We start from the raw sequence: 25,746 nt of genomic DNA, 5'->3' as shown, positions 1-25,746 counted from the left end.
GTGAGCAAAGAATCCCACATCTCGGTGATGAACCCTTCTGCTTTCTCCAAGGGTACGTCGGCCTTGAAATCTTTAAGCTTCACCGTGTAGGTGTAAGCCGTGGTTCTAAATTTTCTAGAGGAGCGTTTTTCCGTCTCTCGAATGGAATAGTACTTTTCAGGGTTGACTAAGGGTGGTGAACTTGGTTTAGAGGTTTCAAATTCTGGTTCACTCATGTCCTCTTCAAAATCACTGGCATGAATTTGTGCCAAGATTTCAGCCCTGGTACGAGGCGATAGATCACGTTTCTGCCTCTTACTTTCTTCTTCTTTCTTCTCGAATGAATAGGATCGTTTCATCTTGAGTGCAAAACGTCAAATGACTCAAGTTTAAACACCATAGACTAATTTATAGTCATGGCAGACCAGCGTATATAAAAGGGTGTGTGTCTTGTCGTTTCACTATTCATTTCACTCTCAAGCTGAGCACAACGATGGAAGAGACTAACCAAATCGAACGTTTCGTCAGAGCTTTGCGAGGGGTCATTAGAAAATTCTCTTCAGACCAGCCTACGGACTACTCTCCTTCCTTTCGAGATAAAAGTCAAGATGCTTGCTATATCTGTCAGAAGAAAGGGCATTGGTCTTCAGAGTGTCCAGACCGTCAAAAAAGAACAAAAACAGGGACTAAAAAAGACAAAAGTCAAGATACCTGTTATTATTGTAAAGAAAAAGGACATTGGTCTCCAGATTGCCCAAAAAAGAAACAAGAGGAGTCAGAAGAAAAGAAGGATTCTTCAGGAGAGGGATTCTTCGGAAGAAGAGAGGGATTCTTCAGAGGAAGAAGAGGAAGAAAAAAGACAATTCTATTTACAAGAGGCAAAGAAACAGGAGAAGAAAAGAAGAAGGGAAGAAAATGAGGAAAAGACGGTCAAGAAATTTAAAAAACAGAGAGACTAAAGAAGAAGGAAGAAGAAGTCAATGAACTTTTTATTAAAGTTATGTGTTGTGAATTGTGAATTGGATTGTAACAATGGAGAAAAGAATAAATTAATGATATAAGGTAAGTGTCTTTGAGTTTTGATTTTAAAATAAGAACGTACACTCACGCACTCATACAAAGACACGTACTATAAGGGTAAAATGGGCTGTTTACTATTTTTTTTGAGTTATTGGCAAATTGAAATTGTATTTCTTTTCGAGAAATGTGGCTGGCCCTGAAAAGGGCCTTTTTTCTTTATGGTGTAGGGGTGAGTTTAAGCAATCAACTTTAACTGCCTTAAGCCTTTGCCACGGCCATGACCTACTTCTGGACTGCGTAATGTTGATGATGATGATGATTGGGTTGAAATCACTAAGGGTGGTACGGTAGGCTTAGTCACAGGGTTAACGTGTTTAGCTCGGGAAGGTCGTATTCTCTTCGGTCGTAATAAAGAAGTCTGATACATTTGTTTCAGACTTCTTAACTCCGCTAAAATGTCCAACAGTACCGTGACCGTTTGATTTTCACCCTCCTGTTTCTTTGCTGCTACTTCTTCTTGCTGTTGTTGCTGTTGTTTTTTTCTTACCTCTTCTTCTTGCTGCTGTTGCTGTAGGAGAAAAGCCTGTTCCGCTTCCTTTTGTCGTTGTATAAATTTCTCCAATTCTTCTTTCTGTCTCTGTCTAAAATTCTCCACTTGCGGTAATGAAGAAGGTAACGAAGGTTCCGGAACAAATTCTTGCGAGGAGAGAAAATCCACAAAATCCCAATTCACCTCTTCTGTAAGTAAGTCCGGGTTCACTTGGGCAGTCTCCCCTGTTGGTGCACCCCAATGGATCGTTTTCTGAGTTTCCGTCATGTTGAATCACTGTCGCATAGATTGACTGCACACAAGCGCTAGCGAATCTATATAGAGTCCGTGACGTTACAGACTGCTCTCTTCGGATTGGATGCAGGCTGACTGAATTTTGTAACGCGTGTTCGGATTGGTGAATGAACTCAATCCGTTTCAATCCTACCTCTACCTATAAATAAGCGCAGTTCACTGCATTGATTCACCTGTTCTCGTCGCTTCAAGATGTGGACCGATGTGCAATCTTCTACGCTTGTGTCTTCCATGATGTTCAGGACGGACATGCTCATGTATGTCCGATCCAAGTGGACCGTTGTCCACAGGACAAAAACCAGTCTGTGGATACGTAGGATCTACGTCGAAAGACAAGGATGCCTCAAAAGAGTGCTGATTTACGGACCAACAGTGAGACGCAGCCTAAGGACAAGAAGAAGACCAATGCGGTGCCCTTTATGTTAATAGATACATTAACATAAACCTAAAGGCCCTTTTCAGGGCCAGCCATATTTCTCGAAAAGAGAATGACTTTTCAATTGCCTACCCCTTTTTTAAATTTAAATTTAAATTTGAATTAAATTTTTTTTTTTTTTTAAAAAAAAAACCATGTTCAATTCCCCTTGAGGCTAGAGTGACCCAAGCCGCGAGTTGGACAGCACTGCACCAATCGATAGGTGAAAGAGCAGTTCTGAGGCAAGGGGTACGGAAGGATGTGGCACACTTCCCCAAGTTATGAATTTCTGGTGTAATTTGCTTTTTTCTTGGCATATGGCAATCATACATGTTGTAGTACTGGTGGTCGTGATAATTTTATTTTCCATATGGTATGACAAGCAATTACATATATGTTTACCTTGAATATGAAAATTTTGAGATACTCCGACAAAGATTTTATGCAGTTTATTTGATATTGGTATTGGTACAGACCTATCATGAGATGCAAGTAGTTAAGTGGGACGATCTGGCGACAATGGGAATTAGCATTACAAGACCCCTTGGGACTGTCTAGCGACAAGGGAAATTAACATGGGAATAGAGTTTGGAACTGTTGAGCGACAAGGGGATATTAACATGGGAATAAATCGTGGGACTGTTGAGCGACAATGGGAAATTAACATGGGATTTTAAAAAAAATGAAATAAAAAAGGGGGTTGGCAATTAAAAGTCGATCTCTTTTCGAGAAATTAGAGTGGCCCTGAAAAGGGCCTTTGGGTTTCTTCTTCTTCTTCTAACTCGTCCACTTCTTTATCCATCCCCTTATTTTTTCCATCATTCCTTTCTTCTTCTTTTCATTTTCCGGTATCCAGTCCGGGTGACCCATGGCTCGGAACTTCTGTTGGATTGGATTTTTATCCAGTTAGCGTTCAGTTTCTCTAGTTCTTCCTTTTTCTATCTATTTTCTTCTTCTTTTCTATCTTTTGCCCACCTGTCCTTTATTTTCTCCACTTCTTCATCTATCACCTTTCTCATCTTTTCTTCCCCTTTTTTCAATCTTTCAACACTCCTTTTGACAAAGGGCCACTCTGACCTTTTTTCTATCTCAACCAAAAATCTTCTTACTTCTTCTACCTTCTCCAGGGCCTCTTTTAATGTCCCCACTCTGACATAAAGGGGATTTATTAGCCATCTCAATCTCTTGACTTCTTCTTCAATTAATCCTTCTATTATCTCCCTGGCTAATTTTAGTTCGTTCACGTAGTGCACACTGGTTCTTAACCTCCAATCTCTTTCAATCCTTTCAACTCCATATTCACCATCCACCATCCAGAAATAAACATGCCTTAAATCATTAAACAGTTGGGACACTTCCATCTTCTTTTTTTTATTCCTTAGAATGGTGCGAACGACGAACTTTGTGGGTTGTCATAGTGAAAGCGCGGACGTGATGGAAAACATCCCCCAAAACAAAATTGATATTACCTAGATCATGACCAAACAACGCGCGGACGTGAAGGAAAACATTCTCTACTTTTCTCATTTTATATTATCTATTATCCACATACGTGAACCAGCAATAAACAAACCCCAAATCTACTATTTACACACAAATCATTAAAACTAAATCCATAATCTACTATCCACACAAACGTACGTGAGCGCTTACAAAACCCCATAATCTACCATTCACACAAACCTACCTGATCACTTACAAACACTAATACATACACTCGCAATTAGAAAAAAGAGTCAGTGTTTATATTCACACTACTCTACCTACACACATTAGCAAATCGATTACTATATCTTTTCTAGAGATTGGGGTAGCCCTGAAAAGGGCTGTTTGTTTTTTTGAACTCCATGACACCTGGTTAATGATGGCACCTTCCAGGCCTGGCACCACACACACATCTTCTTCCCCAGTCTTTTTTCACTCTTTTTTGGGAGCAGAGGCGGGATAAGTGGCTTCAGAATCCCAGTTTTCTGTCTCTGGGATTCTGAAATTTCCTCTCTCCTCTTCTTTGTTTCTTCTCTCCTCGTCTTTTTTGTTTCTTCTCTCCTCCTCTTTCATCCTTCCCTCTTCTACGATGGCCTCTGCAGCCAGCTCATTCACTATACGCCTGGCATATTCCAGGTGTACATGAAGTTCAAGCAGTTTAGCTAGTCTGGTGTTCATTCTGGTGGTGTTGATCAATCAACAAGGTAGCTAGACAACCGAACGATTTTTAATTTATACTGAAAGCGCGGACGTGATGGAAAACATCCCCTTAAACAAAATTGATATTACCTAGATTATAACCAAACAACGCGCGGACCTAAAAGAAACACTCACTCACTTTTTCATACTACCCATTACTAATTTCAAAATTTTCATTAATCACTTTAATATACTATCCACATACGCAAAGCAATAGACCCCAAATCTACTCTCCCCACACGTCAAACAGCAAAGAAACATTATCATAATCTACTATCCACACTAACTTACGTGAGCACTTACAAACACACAATCATATACACAAACACATACACTCACACTATGAAAAAGAATTAGTGTTTATATTTACACTACTCTACATACACACATTGGCAAATCGATTGTTATTTCTTTTCTAGAGTATTGGGTAGCCCTGAAAAGGGCTGTTGTTTTTTTTTTTTTTTTTTTTTTCTATGGCAATCTTCTAGTTTCTGAGAATGCGACGTCCTCTGAGGATAGACTTTCTGACGATAGGTCTGCTTCTTCGGAAAGAGAAGAAGAACTCTTTGGTGTCGATACGACAATCGACAAAGCCTCTGTCAGCTTCAGGTTCCTGCTGCTGTTGTTGCTGTTGCTGCTCTCTGCTGTTTCTGAAGTCTGTACTTCTGTACTTCTCTGTCCATTCTTCTTTCTCCCTGTTCACTTCTTCTCTGAAGAGCTCTTCTATCAGGTCTTCAGTGACTTTTAACATTCTCACATTCTCTATCTCTTCTGGCTTCGGTATCAGACTGTGTCTGACCCTATGCAAATTCACGTAGGCTTCGTTTAGCTTAGCTAGTTTGGAGGACATCTTCGTAGGAGGATGAGTCGACAATGGATGGTTAGACTGGAAACTACCCCGGCTTTTAAGTCAAAGCGCGGACGTGAAGGAAAACATCCCTCCACGGTTTTCGAGCCGGACCGTTCAATGAGTGTCATGAGAGGGATAGTAAGAAGTCAAAGACCATGAATCAAGATTCCTATAGCCAAACAAACCACAAAGGCATTTTTTTCTTCAAAACACAACATTTTTTATTCAAAATCACTTAGCACTAACAAACAACTCTAACATTTTTAACAATAACCCAACAATATAACATCAAAAATTTTTTTCAACTCACACATTATTTTGGACAGGGTTGACAACGTTGTGAATGAAATTGTGATTTTGTGATTTCCACTATTGGAAGTTATTAGACCATTGATGGACACTACGTTTCCTAGCTTGAGACAAAAGATAAGCATAATGGTCACAAAACCATTGATCTACTTTCACATCGTTTCCAGAAGAAGAACGAGGATCAAAATGAGTCACTAAATGTTCTAAGGAATAGCCCAGGCTGCGATGATGCAGAAAATACACACAATATTGTCCACACACCAAGGAATCTGTGCCTTGTAATTTCACATTATTGAATCGGGTGGTTTGAGCATTTCTTCTCATAAAGTCAATGATATCGTCTTCCAAAGGAGGCAATCCGTACGAATCGAAATATTCCACACATCCTTCTTGAGGAAAGTAGACGGCTACCCAGTGGGTTCCTGGGAGATGACTGTCGTCCGTGTTGATGACATAAGCTAGATGGTCTTGAGGTTTGCGATGAGGGAGTTCATCTTTAGCACAGACGACAGGATTCCAAGAACCCGTGTACGAACTGTGGTTCAAAAGATAATAAAGTTCCCAGGTATCCATTGATTTGTGGGTTTTTTTCTTCACAGGTAATGATAAGTTATCAATTCGATCCTGACTTTTTGCTTGAAAATGTCTGACAAGTAAAAGGCGTTTAGATCCGACTTCTTACTCTGGTCAAAGAGAGATTCGATGCGACAGCGCTCCAGAGACGTTAATGGAGGAGAAGAATGTTTATCCAAGCCTTTATACCACTCGTTCAACACGAATTCTATCTCGATGACACCCCAAGCTTTGTCCAGATATTCGTCCAATTTTTCTTCTTGGCTCAACATCAGACATTTGTCGTGTTGAATTTGACTGGGATGATCGTTGTGACATCCATAGCACTCTTCCTTGATCAATTCTTTCATTACCTCTGTCAGGAATGTAGCAAAACAGGAGACTAAATGGGCTTCTTGTTCTGGCCATCTTGACTTCATCATGATAACTTCTTCGTCTTGGGATTCTTCTTCTTCTTCCACGGTCTCTTCACATTCCATTTCCAAAGTTTCTCCACTAGGTAAAGAGGGATATCAGTCTTCCATGGCTTCTAATAGTCTAGAATGACTTCTCTCAAACTGTTGATTTCTATGGTATTATCGAATTCTGCATACAGGAGGACGTTCACCGTCTGTGCTGGATTTGTAGTAAACTGAATTTCCACACGAATTTGGCCAGATTTTATAGGGTGGAAATGTCCCTCGTCGCTGCCTTGGTCTGGAGTGAAATCGAAAGCCCACAAAGCGTAGCCTCCTGTGTAATCCTCGTACGTAATGCCGTGACTGGTGTTGGTTCCTAACTGACCGGTAGCTTCGTACAGGGACAAGTACGACCTCAAGTAATTCTTCGTGGCACCAAAGTTAGGTTCGAAAGGTCGGGTACACAAGGTTTTGCCATCGCGACTGACTTCAGTTTTGGACACATTGTAGGGTTGAAACTCAAAAGGGTTTTCGTTGTAGGCTCCGTTGAAGGCTGAATTCTTGACGATACCAACGATTAAACGCTTGGGTAAATGTCCTTGGAACAGATGATCTTGGATCATGGATCGCTGTCCAGTGGGAATCGTGAGCGTTTTCACTTCCACTCGTCGGATCGGATACTTGGCTGTCGTTCTGCTCAACGTCTGACTGATGTCGTTTCCCACTTTAGGCAACACTTCCACACATCGCACGTAGAGTCTGGCTTCTTGGATGATGGTTTTGTAAGTGGAACCATCAGCAGCCATCAGATGGAAAGCGGCACTGCTGCGATTCAGTCTCAGGCGGATACCCACCCCGTTCAACAAATATTTTTCTTGTAACCATATGTCTAGATGCAAGCGATCCATCAGTTCTAAACTACGACTTTGTGCAATTTTCGTTCGTCGTTCTACAAATCCCGTTGTATTTTGAGCATCCCCAGCAATTGTAAGGCTGCTGAACTTAGTCGCTTTGTCAGGTTTCCATACCACGCAAGCATCCAGATGAGTGTTCTTGGCTTCTTTTCCGTACGTCAAGAGATTTTCCAGGTAGGCCAGATAAGGGTAAGTATCCATGCTGCTGCTGACCAGTTTGTTATTCAAGTACAAGTCCACTTCGCTAAACAAGGAATGCATGAAATTATTGACGGGAGCTACTGCTTCATCAGCGTCTAGGTTAGCGTTGGGTGGTTCGATCACTTTAACTTTCAGGTACAGGTAACTGCTATTCAGATCGATGTAATCTTCGGGCTGTCCTTTGATTTCAAACTCGATGAGAGCGGAATCCGTCAAAGATGAGAGGGGATGAAATTCCACCCACTGGGATTCTTGCATGGTCATCATGGTGGGGGGCATGGCAAACATTTCGTTCCAGTTCTGACCTGGAACAAGCACAGGACTCTCGGTGCATCAATTTTTTCTGTTTTTCAATAAGTCTCGAACGGTTCTTCTTTTCTTTGTGTTTCTAGCTTTAGACGTGTGAAGTTTGGTGAAAGGGTGTTTTCTTCGTCGTCTCTTTCTGCCTTGTCCTTGCTGAATGCCTGACTCGGTAGCGTGCAGGGCATTTATAGGTGTGTCTCGTCGGCCCAAAAGGTCCTTACCCGTTTGCAGCAACACATTTTTGCCTGCCATCAAGAAAGCTTCTTTGGGGTTTTGTTTGTCGATGATGACATTTTGGAGAAATTCTTTGCCTTGTGTCAATGCCGCATCTTTCAAGGCGTGCAATCCGGGTGTCACCATCGGTTTCAAGACCGGGGCCACCGAACGAAAAGCCGATTTTAGCATATCTCCTAAACAATGTCCTCGCTGTCGGGCAACGCCTCGGTACAGTGGATATATGACTTAAAACTCGTGAGAGAACCGTTTTCGAAAAAGGAGTTTCACCGTGACTTTTCCTTTGGTGAATGGAATATTTTGTCCCAGATCTCCTTTTATAGCAATGTCGACCGTGTCCAAATACGACTTGCTGACCGGCAAATAGTGAGGATGTACAAATTCGCGGTGGACGTGGTAAGTGTTTCCACCTTCCTCGTCAGCGACCTTGGCAGAATCCACTTTGAAAGGAATGACACGCAGTAACGGTACGGAGGTGTGTCCCACCACGTTGTACTTCACCACATCGGAGTACACAAATATCAAATTCAGTCCTTGGTTCAGTTCTACCGGGGCACGAAAAAACTTGGCAAAAGAATCGTTGTCGTAAATGACTGATGATTCGGGTTTTTGTTCAACTATCTTCCTCAGCTCCATGTCCCCGCCCAACATGGCAAACAATTCAGGACAAAATAAAATGGACATGATTTTACCCCCTTCAGGAAATTCCATGAGGAACCGACGAGCTACTTTATGGTACTCCAGGGTGACACTTTTTTTGACAGTCTCCAAAGCTTTCAGAAACACGACATTAAATCTGGAAGCTATGGTGCTCACCAAATGTTGAACACTAAAATAACAGCCTGGGGGAATGAACAAGTGATAGGTGGTCCACTTTTGATTTTTTGTGCTAGGGGTTTTCTTGTCATATTTGACATGGGTATCCAAGAACTGTTGCAATGAATCGTCATGAACTTCCCCGTAAAAAAATTTTGATTGTTAAGGATATTGACGACTTGGGTTGGGTAAATGATTTCTACTAAAGCCACTTCCCAATGGGCTTCGTGATCTAATGGGATGGTCTGAGGTAATTTGGCCGTGTAACAGCACAACGTGTTGTGGGGAAACACCTTCATGGAACTGTCACTGGGTAAGGTTAAGTAAAATTGGTTTTGGTGACTCATAATTCCAGAGTTCTGTGGCTGTCCGAGGGGTTACTGGACGTCAGAGGCGTGTCTCCGCCTAAAATGGGGTTGTTGTTGTTGTTATTGGAGTGGAGACTGGCACTGGCACTGGACACAAGGTTCCCGTGGTTCCCGTTCGAGGAGAATTTCACGGAGGGATTGGGAAACAGGTAACCGATGCAACTGCTTAATAAAATGGTCCACAATTGTTTGTCTCCTTGTTGCAAATTGGCAATGGCTGCCCCGATGACACAATACACCACGAAGATTTGGCAGAAAAAGACGATTTGCGTTTTAGGCACACGTTCTCCACACCACACCCACAAGGGTTGTTTTTGTAAATCTTGCAGAGAAGAACTGGGTGAAGGAGGAGTGGTCGACGTAGCTGCGTCTGTGTGAAAGGGCATGATGGTCACTTCTTTTTATAGTCGATGACTTGCGAAGCGTCGATCCAAGAATCAAAACTGCGTGGATATCCTTTCCAACGTACTTTGACTTCTTTGACACGTCGTTTACCCACTTTACGGGTTCTGCGTTCGAGAATGCTTTCGATGTCGTACACGTCGTCTTCTTTTTTGGTGACACGTTGTAACTCGGGCAAATAAAACGTTCCTTTCAGCACTTCTCCGTTCATGTCTTCCAATTTATAGACGACAGGATGACGGCCATGCACTCGTCCAGTGACACGAAACAATTCGGTCGTCCAGTTAGGTAAGTAACCTTTGTCGAAAGTGCGTTTGGTTTTGCCAATGCGTACCGAATCTCCTACGGTCAACTCTCCACTTTTCTTGGGGGCAGCCCTCGTCGGGGACGTACCAAACAGGCGCTCAAACACCAGCACTTCGTTGTCGGGAGTCACTTCTTGCGGGGCACGTCAATTCTTCGATGGTAATATTCGTTGTACGCTTGCACCAGGTGCGGTAAGATGTCGATGTACTTCAGAGTGTAGTGATGCGTAAAATATTTCCACATGCGTTCTTTCAAAGTGCGTTGAAAACGTTCCACGATGCTGGCTTTGGTTTCGGGATTCTCGGTGGTAAAAAAATGAATGTCACGTTTCTTTAATTCTTTTTGGAAAGCTTGGTTCAGAAATTCGGTGCCTTTGTCCGTTTGCCATCGAAGAGGGTGACGACCGCTTTGTTTCAACACCCGTTGCAGGGCTCGCACTAACTCGCTGCTCGATTTGGAAGTCAAGGGTACGACCCAGGCAAATTTGGAAAAGACGTCGATGACACAAAACAAATATTTGTAGCCACGATTGTAGCTGGCCAAACGAGAGACATCGGCTAAATCGGCTTGCCATTGATGATCGATGCCTTCCACTCGGGTGCGACTTCTGGAAAACTTGCGTCGAATGGGTTTGTGTAAAGTGTAGGTAGCTTGTTCTTGTAACCATCGTTGCACTTGAGGTAAACGGAGACTTTTCAATCCAGTTTTGGCAGCGCGATACAATTTTTGAACTCCTGCGTAACCTGCAGGATGCGAGGGATCGTAGTAAATGCTGGCTAACACCTTCTTCATTTTTTTTTGGTGTGTTAATAAGTCACCCACTCTTCCGTGATGCTACTTTGGGTGGGACGAAAGGGTGGTTTAGAAACGGATTTACGTGTCCGATGGGCTACGGGAGTAGAAGTCGAAGGTACTGGTGGTGGAGGTGGCAATGGAATGGCTTTGGTCCTCTTTTCTTTTTTCACTTCTGACTTCCCTTCTTTCTTTTTCACTTCTGTCGAAGAAGGAGTGGACATCATCTTTTTAACCTAAGCTTTCATTTCTTCCCGTTGGGGTGTGGGGGACGGGGTCAACAAGGATGCTGCAATCTTACTTGAAATGGGTGCTGCTGACGGTGTTTGAAACACTTCTCGCATCTCTTCTTCCTCAGGTCTTCGTGGGGTAGCATCTCTGGTGACCCCTGGGGATGGTAGTAGTGGTGGTGGTGGTGGTAGTGATGATGGTGCTGGACTTTTCATCAAGGTCTTAAAATCTTTCAGAGTGGGTAGAGTTGTTTCGTCTAAAGCTTTCTGGTGAAAGAGTTGCAGTCGTTGCAAGAGTTGACCGTACTTTTGCGATTTTTCTGTTTCGGACAAATCTTGGCGATCCATCAAGGACAGCAATTCGTGTTGTAACTGGGACATCTCGCTCAAATCGGGATTGGGAGGTAAATGCGGGGTGTGTTGTTCTTGCCAACGATGGTATTCCATCCATCGTTTGTAAGGCACTAAAGCTAGTTTTCGTCCTTCCATGGGGTTGTCAGGGGTCGATTCTGAGATCTTGGGACTTCAGATGGCCTTTTTATCTTGCTCCCACCAGTCCTCCCAACATGGTTCCCAAGACTCCTTTCAGCAATGGACCTAACAAGAGGGGTAAAATACCTCCACGTTGGACCAACATCTTCTTCTTTTCACGAATGGGAATATTCTTTTGAACCATTTGGCGAAGAACGTGACGATGTTTGCCTAAGCATTGTTTCTGGTGTTTGGACAAAGGGATCGTTCCTTTCAAAACGTTCAAACAACATTCGCACACGGTATCGATGACCTCTTTGGAGGCCGATTGAATGAGTTTTTTTCGTAGGGTTGGAGAAGCTTTGGACAGGACAGATAACATATCCCCATGCTTGACTAAACGAGGAGGCAGTCCTTTCCTTTTCTTTCCTTGGGGTTGTTTAGAAGAGGGCTGTTTTCTGGAGGGTGACATTTTTGAGTCTTCAGCACCAAAAACACTGATACCCCGACTTGGTCACAGGCCTTTTTTATACTGGAACGCGTCGCCACTGGTTGTCTTTACGGCGTATCAATTTGAGGACAGGCATGACACGTCGTGCAGGGGTACGCAACGGACTAAATCGAGCCAGTTCTTGCTTGGACAAATCCAGTAAACTTTGTAACATGCCCGATCTTTCTTGAACTTTGATTTTGGGAGCAGGTACTTTGTGAGCAGCAGCCACTGCCACTAAATTGGAGGGTCCTGCCACTGGGGAAGTTCTTCGGGTCATCAACGGAGAAGTTCTTGGTGTGATCAACGTCTCCAAGTACTCTTCAGTTCTTGGTGTCATCAAGGGAGAAGTGGATGAACGTGAGGGTGCCGGAGACGCAGTCACCGTCGTGGCAGGTCGTGGTTTGCGAGTGTAAGGTTGCGTCCTGGCCGAAGTGCCTCTCTTGCGACTAGTTTTCTTCTGTGGACTTTTCTTTTTCTGGGGACTTTTTCTCTGTTTCTTTTTTTGGGGGCTTCTTTTCTTTTTCCGGGGTGGTGTCTGGTAAGAGGAGGGTCCCTCCACTGGAGAAGTTCTCCTTGGGGACCTGGTCTTTTTCTTCTTCTTGGAACCTCGTTTGACTTTTTTCTTGGGGAGAACTTTTGGGGGCATTAGGATCCCATCTTAAGAGAGAGCGAATGATGACCCCTCCTAGAGTACCGCTCCCTCCAGGTTTCAAAATGATTTTTTTTTTGGTTTGAGTGTCGATGGCACTCGGCACTCGACAGTTGGGTCAAAGCTGTCGGCCAGTTGGGTCAAAGCGACTTTGTTTCGATCAAAAAAGCGTTTGGTTTGATGAGGAATCTGAATGATCCCTTGGAGTAATTGACGTGCTGTCACCGTGAACCATCGTAAGACTTTTTTGAGACTAGCTTCTAAGACACGAGCTCGTGTTTGTGGATTTTCTTCTCGACTGATGCCATACAAGGCACGAATCAATTTGACGGGAAGATGCGACTGAAGGGACGTCATGTTCACACTGTGTGAGACAGACGAAAAGGGTCTGAGGTTTTTATAGATTTTTTTGTGGAATGAAGTTAAGTCGAGGACGGAGACGTATACAGGACAGGCCCTCCGTCTTGGCACCAGTGGTGAAACAAGTGGGTACGAAATCGCAAATCCCAATGGACCGTTTTCTGAGTTTCCGTCATGTTGAATCACTGTCGCATGGATTGACAGCACACAGGCGCTAGCGAATCTATATAGACCACGTGACGTCACAGACTGTTCTCTTTAGATTGGATGCGGATTGACTGAATTTTGTAACGCGTGTTTGGATTGGTCAATTAACTCAATCCGTTTCAATCCTTCCTCTACCTATAAATAAGTGCAGTTCACTGCATTGATTCACCTGTTCTCGTTGCCTCAAGATGTGGACCACAGTCGAATCATCCACCCTTGTTTCTTCAGTGATGTTCAGGACGGACATGCTAATGTATGTCCAATCCAAGTGGACAGTTGTCCACAGGTCAGACACCAGTCTGTGGATACGAAGAGTGTACTTGGAGAGACAAGGTTGCCTCAAGAGGACTCTGATTTATGGCCCTGCAGTGAGACGCAGCTTGAGGACAAGAAGATGCCGCAGATGCCCTTTATGTTAAGGGCATATTAACATAAATCCAAAGGCCCGTTTCAGGGCCACTCCAATTTCTCGAAAAGAGATCGACTTTTAATTGCCAACCCCCTTTTTTGTTTCATTTTTTTTTTAAAATCCCATGTTAATTTCCCATTGTCGCTCAACAGTCCCACGATTTATTCCCATGTTAATTTCCCCTTGTCGCTCAACATTCCCAAACTCTATTCCCATGTTAATTTCCCTTGTCGCTAGACAGTCCCACGAGTTTTCTCCATGTTAATTTTCTATTGTCGCTAGACAGTCCCAAGGGGTCTTGTAATGCTAATTCCCATTGTCGCCAGATCGTCCCACTTAACTACTGATGCGAAAGGTGTGAGGATTTATACAAGGTAATGTTGAAGTAGCTTCCATTCATTGTTAAAATAGTTAAAGCGCTAAAAAGGTTGTTGTTGTTGTTGTTGTAGGGTTTAACGCCATTTTTCAGCACAAGATAGGCTATACATGGCGGCCAGTATTAATGGTGGAGGAAGAACCCGGGAAAACCCCGGAAAGAACCACCGACCCACGAGAAGCTACTGGCAAGCTTTCTCACATGCTAAAAAGGTAAATAATTATATCGAAGATAAATATCATTACGTCTTAATCTACTATTTCAATTACTCAAAAATAAAGACTCAGCAGCTCTTAAATACCTAGGTCAAATTAGTATAATTATGTTCTTTTTATTTCTGTTATACTCTGCTAAAGAGTTGAATTGTAGAGAGTTCCACCTAAAATACTAGGACACTTAATAATTATTAAATATTGACAAAAAATGGTACATTTTAGCAGTAAGAACTATAGAAATTTTACATGATATTTTAAAGGCAGAATTTATTGTAACCCCCCCACCCCAAAAAAAAAAAAAAAAAAGAATTTCACGGATAGTAGGAATTAATGAACTTTTAGCAACGCAAGGTTTCGGAAACAACAAGATCAATGTTAATGTTACAATTAGTAACGGAACTCTTGAAAAACAAACTAAACAAACGAAGTCTAGGCTTGTTTCTTCTAGTAGAGCAGGGCGCAAAAGTAGCCTTCATAATAAAGAATGTCTACCTTTTAATACTATTAAGAATAGCACTCTATATTGCGAACACCATCTTAAAGATTCCGTGTTACATAAGCTAAGCCACAACTGGTATCATATAAAAATCAAACATGTCGTTTATGCAATGTGATGGAGAACGAATATTATTTCGCATTAAATTATCAGTGTTATATAGAATGTAGTCGTAAGATTATTCAAATCTAACAGGAGGAGTCCTAATGTGGTCGAATTAATCTGACTAATTCCATGTAATAATCAGAAGATTATACAAAATTTAGACAGTTTTATATTTAGGATTTAAGACTTCACAATAAATTATTGAATGCTGCGCCATCTCTCTCTCTCTCTCTCTCTCTCTCTCTCTCTCCACGCAAAAATACATTTTTCTGACATTTTGCTTTTGGAATAATATATGTTATTTTCTGTTATATAAGTAACAAGTGGATATTAATTCCGAACAAATAGATCTTAAGTCCCATGTCAATCAGAGAGGTGAATATGGTACGGATTGCACAGACATACCTAGCATTTCAATTTAAAAAAAAAGAGCAATAAGTAAATAAATCAGTTTGAAGTTTAGTTTTATGGACAGATTAAAAACACCAACAAATCAACCTGTACTCGGACTGATCGGTTTCTTCCGTATGTGTTTGGCTCTATATGTCTGCAACAATCAGGATGGTGAATGTTTTTCAAACAACATAATTTGTAAAGTGCAACGGATTACTTAACGTTACAACAAAGACCAATAGGAAGTTTAGTTTTAATCTGAGGTCAACATAATTTCAAACAACCACTCGAAATGTGTTTACTTCTAAATTCAGAGGAAGAGGGTTGCATATTTAGTGCGCTGTGAAGCAAACAAGTAGATCTGTAATGTGACCATCTTTGCAAGCCATTGGCAACAATTCGCTATACTCCTTTATTACCGTAGCTGCCTCTGCTAAAATTTCCTATTTTTCATGATTGTACGTACACAAAAATACGTCATCAACAGTACAATATAAGTCTCCTAAACATAAATGAAAGTACCCGTTTTATCGATCGGTAAGAGACTGTATTTGGATGAGAAACTTTGATGGGCTAGTCAAACGGCTTGAAAGGTGATATTGGTTAATACTGGCAAGAAAATTTTACTTGTGCTTAGGTCTCACTGGGTAAATTCTTATTTGACACCTATCTAATTATTTAAGGTAGAAGGCATGAGCCTAATTATCACAAGCATGGTGTTTATAAATTCACACATAAACTAAATCTGTAATGTGGTTTAGATTTACTTTGAGTTAGGCTCGAAAATGAGTTGGCTTGTCTAGTGACTGCCTGTCACAGTTAGACTAGCATCGCAGATCAAATGCGTAACTTCGGCTGCAAATGAACAGCCGACTTGACTTAGTATTCAAGTATGTCTGTTACAGAGGTAAATATCTTGAAATCGAGATGGTTTGAGGGGTGATGAAATGTATCGTAATTTGTTACAGTACTAGTGAACTTTAATTACGCATACGACATACACTAATTTTTTTTAGCCGTCATGTCACAGGATAATATTCAAAATAGATCTTTGCTGTCAAAAATGAATGAAACAAAAGGGGTTGGTGGTAGTGTCGGTTCAGTATCAAAGCCACCAGTTGTAAAAGGAATAAACCTGAATACCTCAGGCAAAATATCACAAGCATAATTTCTACAAAATCATTAGTTAGTTTTTATTTGTATCTTTATTGTAAAATTATTCTCATTTTTCTGCAATAGGTCATTGTCAGAAGAAATTTCACCTAAAAAAGTGTCCAGTGAGGCCTCAGAGCGGTACCACACTAGTGTCAATCAAAAGTGCATATTCACGGCACATATATATACGAGGACACACACACACACACACACACACACACACACACACACTGTACTAAAAGAACCCGGTGAGTATGATGAAATATGCACATAAGTTCGAACATGTTTTCTTGTGACAGCAAAGGACTCAAAGTTGGTATGGAAGAAATTGTCTGAAGTGATCCCCTTCTGTAAATCGTTGATGCATCATTTAAAAAAAATCATACTGCCAAGAAAGAACGAAATACTTTTGAATTTATAATTCATAGAGAAAGATGTGACAGCCAAGGGAGATTTATTATTTTAGATATTACAATTAATGGCAACAGAATAACCCTCGTGAATTTGTATGGTTATAATGATGATAATCCTAGCTTTTTTTAGAAAGTTAAAGGAGGAGACTTTATTTTTTGAGAACTCATCAATTATAATGTGCGGAGACTGGAATACAGTTCAAGACTTAGATTTGGATACTTATAATATTTTACATGACATACACCAACAGTCTAGGGCAGCGATTCAAGACCTGAAAAACGAATTGGAATTAATTGATCCCTGGCGAAATTCCAACCAAGACTTAAAGATGTATACCTGGAGGCAAAAATATCCCTTGAAACGAAGTAGACTAGATTACTTTCTTGTATCGGATGACATTTATATGAATACAGCTGATGCATGTATCTTACCAGGGTACAAGACGGATCATTCAGCTATTGTTTTGAGTGTGGCGTTTTCAACGTTTCCAAGGGGAAAAGGATATTGGAAATTTAATACCCAACTGTTGAGGAACATTGAGTATACTGATTTGGTCAAAAAGTGTATAACTAACACTGTAAATGAATTTTATGTAGGAAGAAATAAAGATGACTCTCTCCATGTTTCTCTTTCCTATAACGACCAAATGTTCTTTGAAATTTTGAAAATGAAAATAAGATCTGAAGCTATATGTTATTCTATTAGGAAATCAAAAGAGAAACGGGAAAAATTAAAGAAAATTGAGCAGGAAATAATAGAAATTCAGGGGGGACTGTCGAATAACATAAATGGGGAAATTCTGGAAAATTTAGAGAGAAAAAAAAGCAGAATTAGAGGAATCTAGGAAAAAATACAAAGAAGGTGTTATATTAAGATCTAAAGCTAGATGGTATGAATTTGGGAAAAAAAGCACAAAGTACTTTTTAAATCTTGAAAAAAGAAACTATGTTAATAAGACAATAAAGGAAATTATTTTAGATGATGGGACAAATATATCTGACCAAATAGATATTTTAGAAGCACAAAAACAGTTTTATATGGAATTGTTTAAAAGTAGAATTGCTCAGCTTGATGACGAGGCTACTCAAGAAACTCGAAATAGATTTTTTAATCACTATATTAAACTTAGTCGAGAGGAAAGAGAATCATGTGAGGGTCTGCTTACAATTAATGAATTCGGTATGTCTCTAAAACGGATGGAAAATGGAAAAAGTCCTGGCTCGGATGGATTCACTGTAGAGCTCTATAAATTCTTTTGGAAGTCTCTGGGGGGATTTATTTGTAGATCAATAAATTACGGATATACTGTAGGAAAACTTTCAGATTTTCAGACTCAAGGAGTCATCACATGTCTACCAAAGGAGGAAAAAGACAGAAGATATTTTAAAAACTGGAGACCTATATCACTTTTAAATACTGATTATAAGATTGCTTCGGGAGCAATTACAGCTAGGATTAAAAAGGTTCTTCTATCAATAATCAGCGATACTCAGAAAGGATATATGAAGGGTAGATTCATTGGAGAAAACACCAGACTATTATATGATATCATGGACCAGCTTGAGAATGAAAACAGATATGGTTTATTATTGTTAATAGATTTCGAAAAAGCATTTGACTCAATTAACTGGATCTTTGTGGAAGAAGCTCTACAATCTTTTAATTTTGGTGATTCCGTTTGTAAGTGGTTTAAGCTGTTTTGTAATGACTCTAATAGTTGTGTTATAAATAATGGACATATGTCATCTTTTTTTAGACTTGAAAGAGGATGTCGTCAAGGAGATCCCCTTGCACCTTATTTGTTTATCATTGGGGTTGAGATTTTAGCTATAACTTTAAAGCAAAACGTGGATGTACGGGGAGTAATCTTTGACGCCAGTGAATATAAATTGGGTCAGTATGCCGATGACGCTTTTATTCTTCTTGATGGATCTAGTTTTTCTCTTGAAGCAACTATGAATATCTTGCAAGGTTTCTCTCTATTATCGGGACTTAAATGTAACATAACAAAAACAAAAGCTATTTGGATTGGAAACAGGAAATTTTCTAATGAAAGAATATGTCCCGAAATGGGCCTAATTTGGTCCTCTTCTAACTTTACACTCCTTGGCATAGAATTTTCTCCAGATTTACAACAGATGGTGGAAATTAATTATATGAAGAAACTAACAAAGGCAAAACGAATACTGGCAAGCTGGAGTCAAAGACATCTGTCAATAGTTGGTAAAGTAATTGTTGTAAAGACTCTTGTTCTGCCCATATTCATACATCTTTTTTCAGTACTTCCTAACCCATCAGCAAAAGTTGAAGCAGAACTAAATCGCACGTTATTTAAATTTGTATGGGGTGGAAAAGTAGAGAGAATAAAACGTGATATACTAGTTTCCCCAGAAAACGAGGGAGGACTAAATATAATACACATATTTTCATTCATTAGGTATATTAAGATAAGATGGGTTAAAAGATTGCTGGAAAAGGAAGATGGAACGTGGCAGAACTTAGTCAATACAAATATACTCAGAAATAAAAAGAATATTTGGAATTTAGGGAGAAGGAAATTAGAAGAATTTAGTAAGTTCATTAAAAACAGTTTTTGGAGAGATGTAATTTTGGCAGTATCTAAATGGAAAGAAGAACCGCAAAGTCCTAACGAGTATCTATCCATGAGTATTTTAAATTTTGTCCCCCCTCCCCCTAAAATGATTTATCAATACAAATCCTGGACAGAAGCTGGTTTTGAAATTCTGAACGATCTAGTAGATGATCACGGTAATTTAATACCTTTTGAGATAATAAAACAAAAAAACTGGAAGCGATGATTTCTTGAAATACTTCTCCTTAATATCCAGAATTCCTAAAGCATGGAAAGATGCCATAAAAAACCACAGTACATAATAATTCTGATAAGCAGGAGGATAAAATAACCAACTTGCAAAAACAAGATTCACTCAAGTTTGTTTACAAAGATCTTTTACAGGAAACTAAAAGGCAACACACTGCGAAGCAAGAAACTTGGATGCAAGCATTTAATAAAAATATAAGCAGTGAGGAGTGGTCTGATATATATAGCCGGGCAAAATGCTGTACCAAGGATACCAAGTTGATCTCTTTTAACTTTAAATTAATCCATAGAATAATCGCTACTAATGATTTTCTTAAAAGAATTAACATATTTGATGACAACAAATGTACTTTCTGTAAGAGTGAAACTGAAAGTATTGAGCATCTCTTTTATGACTGCAGTATTACTTCACAGTTTTGGTACCGTTTTATTGAAGTTTTTGCACCTTTTTGCCCAAATATTGTACATCTGTAAAAAAAAGAAACATTTTTAGGAAGTGAACAACTGGACAGTTTGGGTAATTTTCTGCTTATTTTGGCAAAATATTATATTTATACTTGCAGATTCAATATGAAAAATCCTTCTATTTTTGCTTTTAAGCAAATAGTTGCAATGCATAAGAACATTGAAAAATACACTGCTAAGGTAAATAAAAAAGAGGACCAATTTCTTCAAAAATGGACCTCAACAATGAACATTTAACTTGTCTCTGACTTGATGGCAAACAGGAACAAAATATTGTAATATCACAAAGGCCATGTCACCTAGATTGTGTGCCATATGCATGTGTATATGTGTGTGTGTGTGTTTTCTTTTTTACTTTCTCTGTAGATTATATTTATTATCCCTAGATTATCTGATAACCAGAAATGTTTGATTGTAAGGTGACCCTGGGATGGTTCCCCGACCCATTGGTCAACCTATTACGGGGTTAATATAAAAAAAAGAAAGAAAGAACGAATCTATTCCTAAGTAGCGGAGATAAAAATGTATCGGCTATTCATTGTTCATAATCCGTGTAGAAGGTAAGCAACCTCATACAGTTGTAAAATATTGGGATTAAAATTCAATACAAATCGATATCGTTAGTATTCAGATTTTTCTTTTAATACTAATCAAGTAAGGTTGTAAGTTTATGGAATATACACAAACGTACGAACAGTCAGACAGAAATGAAATAATAGTTATAAGAACTAATATTAAAAATAACATCTTAGATAGTATATAACATTTACTTAATGCAAAAATACTTATTGGAGGCTAACCTGTAAACCAGTTATGCGAGTGTCAGTAACAGTTTCCAATAATTCTCAGTATATGGATTTATTTATAAATAAAATATAAAAGGTGCGCTCCACTCTTGTAATGAAGAGGTATAGGCACATATCTTGGTTCCCCACTGTTTACGACCGATTACCAAATAGGCACAGATCTTGGTTCCCCACTGCTTACGATCGATTGCCAAATAGGCACAGATCTTGGTTCGTACTGCTTACGACGGATTACCAAATAGGCACAGATCTTGGTATCCCACTGCTTAGGACGGATTACCAAATTAGCACATATCTTGATTCCCCACAGCTTGCGACGGATTACCAAATAGGCACAGATCTTGGTACCCCACTGCTTGCGACGGATTACCAAATAGGCATAGATCTTAGTTTCCCAGTGTTTGCGACGGATTACTAAATAAGCACAGATCTTGGTTCCCCACTGCTTGCGACGGATTACCAAATAGTCACAGATCTTGGTTCCCCACTGCTTGCGAAGGATTACCAAATAGGCACAAATCTTGGTACTCCACTGCTTGCGAAGGATTACCAAATAGGCACGGATATTGGTTCCCCACTGCTTGCGGGGATAGATCTTGAGTTAGTCCTGTATGTCCGTCTGGGAAGCGTGATAGCAATATTGCGCAAAAGCCGCTTAACGTAGACAAGTGAAATTTGTGAGGCATTGAATTCATATTTATGTGACCTCAGTAGATACTGAGACCTTTGTATCCATATGTAGATGACCTCAATCGATACTGAGGTCGCTGCCACAATTGTTCTGTTTGTTTTAAGCACTTTTTATTTACTTTTGGTGCTTGAACTTTTTAACAATAAAATCCATGTTAGCGTGATTAGGAGGAAAACACTCAGAATAGAGAAATAACATTTGGTAGACATATTTGCATTCAAAGTTAAATGGCCTGATTAGATTTTTCATGTCATTCAGTGGCGTAATAAGGGTAAATGGCGCCAAAAAGGGTTTGGGCGCCCTAATACCTCTCGCACGCGTGGTTTTGGTGCCCCAATCGCACCACCCCACCCCACCCCACCCCACCCCCGTTAGTACACTACTGATGCCATTGCATTAATTTTGAAACTTGTACAACACATTTCTTAACTATTTGGACCTGGACTTTCTGGAACCTGGACTTTCTGGTGACAAAATACTTCGAAGCTTGATTGTCAGATGTGAGGGATGTTTGATCTTCCCACTCCTTATGGTGTTTTGGTTATAGTTATCTAGGGGAATGATCGACCACGGTGTTATTGCCCGGATCGAGCAAACGATAAAGTACAATATGAAATTAATTGAGGGGAAAACGGAGATCTGAGCAAAGATATAGAATAGAACAACACGAACCCCCGTATATATATAATACGTATATATAATATAACAGTTTAATCGATTACATAAACAAAATGAAATTGAACAGGACATTTGAATTATTCCCTTTCTCTTAGAAATAGTTGCAAAAATTATGCGAAATTCAGATAACTGTTCTGTTATACCGATAAAATAAATTTCATCATATAATCGAGTGATTTACTGAACTCAAAGTGCTGGCATGTCAGCATCACCTGGTTGCTTCCGGTGTTTTCCAAATCACTGTTGGTGATGGGTCGGCGTTGCCCCCCCCCCCCCGTTTCTCTCTCTCTCTCTCTCTCTCTCCCCATGGTTGTAGACCGCGCTCTTTTCCACTGTGCAGTGCAGGTATGATGCTAGCTTTTTCCTTTGTGCTTCATGATCCCTCGCATGCTCATTATCAGCGAATTCTCTCTGTGTCTTCTCCGGTTTCGGGTCTCTCAAATATTCCCCTTTGGACAGTTTATAACGAGAGTACATTTCCTACTCCCGGAGTCAAGAAGTTCTTGCTTCGGCAGAAACATTTGGACAGCCTAAAACGTCATTATATGATAGTTAAACATGAAATTTCTCCAGGGGAACACCACCCTCCTCATTTAGCCCAGCCAACCAAGATTAACTTTCTTTAACCGTCAAAAATTTGATAACACTCCCATCGACGTCAGAATAATTCTCTCTAGACCGCCTGGCAAATTTAATTTTATGACACCTGTTTCTATGGCCCAAGATTTCCCAAACATTTTGTGTCTGGTTTGCCTTAGCTTTATCACTTCCAGCTATATGACCTTACGTTAATATATCTATCTCACTGTTATCGAGCGGATTCTAATTAAAATTCACTTATGGCTCTAAACAAGAGAGGCTAACTATTACAAGCTGCCAAGTTTTGGCGAGCCTAGTTCATACGTCCATCTTAAAGACTACATGTCACACTGACCACGACAGAATGTACTGCGAAATTATCTAAATACGTTTGCACCATTACATTGATTAAAGAAAAACTGGATGAGGTAGACCAATAAATTGGTTTGGGCATAATGTAGATGACCTGATTTCATTTTCAGGACATTGTATAATTCTTTCAAATTTGTAACACATTTTTTTATAACTTGGACATAGATGTTTCCAAAAATTGGTTAGCACGATTAAGCAAATCCCACTTGATGTAGACATCTGAGATTTGTTATGCGTTTTTGTATGCAGATGTAAATGGCTGGATTAAATTTTCAATCAATTATATAGATTTTTATAATTTGTTTGAAATTGTGAACATTTTGGACTTTGACGTTTGTGGTCTGGAGCGGGGGCATATATGCAAAATAAATCTTGGTCATTCCATTTTAATTTGTTTAGATAAGAATTGATTCATTTAGATTTGTTTTAACACCATAAAACAAGTTTGTTCGTAATCCTGAAAAATATTAGTTTCTACACATGAACTTTTTTGTTAAGATAATTTGAACATTATTACATGGAAGAAAAAATATCTCGCGAATTCAGATTGGACAGTAATTAAACTTTTACTCGTAAGCATAACATATTTCTATATGTACTTAATGTTGTTGTAGCAGCTTTAGAGGTGCATTGAATCAATGACAGGAATATAGTTTCAACCACAAATTGCTAAATTTTGTGAAAACTACAAATTAATAAATATTCACAATTACAATGTCGCTAATTTAAATATCAATTAATGTAGAGAGATTGCTAATTCGTTTTACAAATTTAAGCTATACCTTTATTTTCCTCTTTCTTTGGGTTGTTCAGCTTTGAAAGTTTACAGTTGTATCTCTTGCAGTCATTTCTGCGCGACAGTTAATACCTTGACGACATACAACATATTTGGATCCATGGGTACATGATTGTAACTATGAAAGGTCTTGTGAACTGTATTCAAAATAGAAAGGGAAGGGCACGAGGTATACAAAGTACATGTTTTTCACAAGAAACAACAAATCTGACAAGACGAGCTAGAATGTTTGTCCTGTGCGTTGGGAATCAAATGTTAAATATAGTCTGGATCGCCAGCCCCATATATAGGGAATCATATGTTCAATATAGTCTGGATCGTTTGCCCCATATATAGGGAATCATATGTTAAATATAGTCTGGATCGCTTGTCCCAAACGTTGAGAATCATATGCTAAATATAGTCTGGATCGCTTGTCCCATATGTTGGGAGTCATATGTTAAATATAGTCTGGACCGCTTATCCCATACGTTGGGAATCATGTTAAATATGGTATAGATCACTTGTCTCTAACTCTGGGAATCATATGTTAAATATAGTCTGGATCGCTTGTCCCATACGTTGGGAATCATATGCTAAATTTAGTCTGGATCGCTTATTCCATACGTTGGGAATCATATGCTAAATATAGTCTGGATCGCTTGTTCCAGACGTTGGGAATGATATGTTAAAAATAGTCTGGATCGTTTGTCCCATACGTTGGGAATCATATGTTAAATATAGTCTGGATCGCTTGTCTCATAAATTGGGAATCATATGTTAAATTTAGTCTGGATCGCTTATTCCATACGTTGGGAATCATATGCTAAATATAGTCTGGGTTGCTTGTTCCAGACGTTGGGAATGATATGTTAAAAATAGTCTGGATCGCTTGTCCCATACGTTGGGAATCATGTGCTAAGTATAGTCTGGATCGTTTGTCCCATACGTTGGGAATCATATGTTAAATGTAGTCTGGATCGCTTATTCCATACGTTGGGAATCATATGCTAAATATAGTCTGGATCGCTTGTCCCATACGTTGGGAATCATATGTTAAAAATAGTCTGGATCGCTTGCCCCGTATATTGGGAACTATATGTTAAATACAGTTTGGATCGTTTGTCCCATACGTTGGGAATCATATGTTAAATGTAGGCTGGATCGTTTGTTCCATACGTTGGGAATCATATGTTAAAGATAGTCTGGATCGCTTGTCACATTCCTTTGGGAATCATGTGTTAAATGTGGTAAAAGCTCGCCAAAGACGCAAATTTAACGTTTAATAAAATGAAGGTTCACATGTGTATTGCACTAATAATTTTAAAACCACGTTACTTAAAATAGAACAATCATGATATAACTTACAATGCGAATGAAATGCAGTTGTTTCAATTATAAGGTTTTAAGCAGTTGAGATATAGTGAACATAGCAGACATGAAATTTTAAAGAAAACTAAAAATGAGATGGAGAGATAAAGTTATAGTGAATATAAAGTAGCATGTGTGCTGGAAAATAAGGAAATGTATAATCTTGGAGTTAGATCTTCTATTTGTTTAAAAAATTAGTGATAATCGAATTTGTTTCTCTCTGGTAACGTCAGCCTGTGTCTTATATAACCAATCATATACAGTACTTTTTTTTTAATAACACCCT

The sequence above is a fragment of the Sinohyriopsis cumingii genome, chromosome 3 (assembly GCF_028554795.1).
Source record: "Sinohyriopsis cumingii isolate HCF-2022 chromosome 3, ASM2855479v2, whole genome shotgun sequence".
Lineage (NCBI taxonomy): Eukaryota > Metazoa > Mollusca > Bivalvia > Unionida > Unionidae > Sinohyriopsis > Sinohyriopsis cumingii.
Note: the sequence above shows the minus strand (reverse complement) of the source record.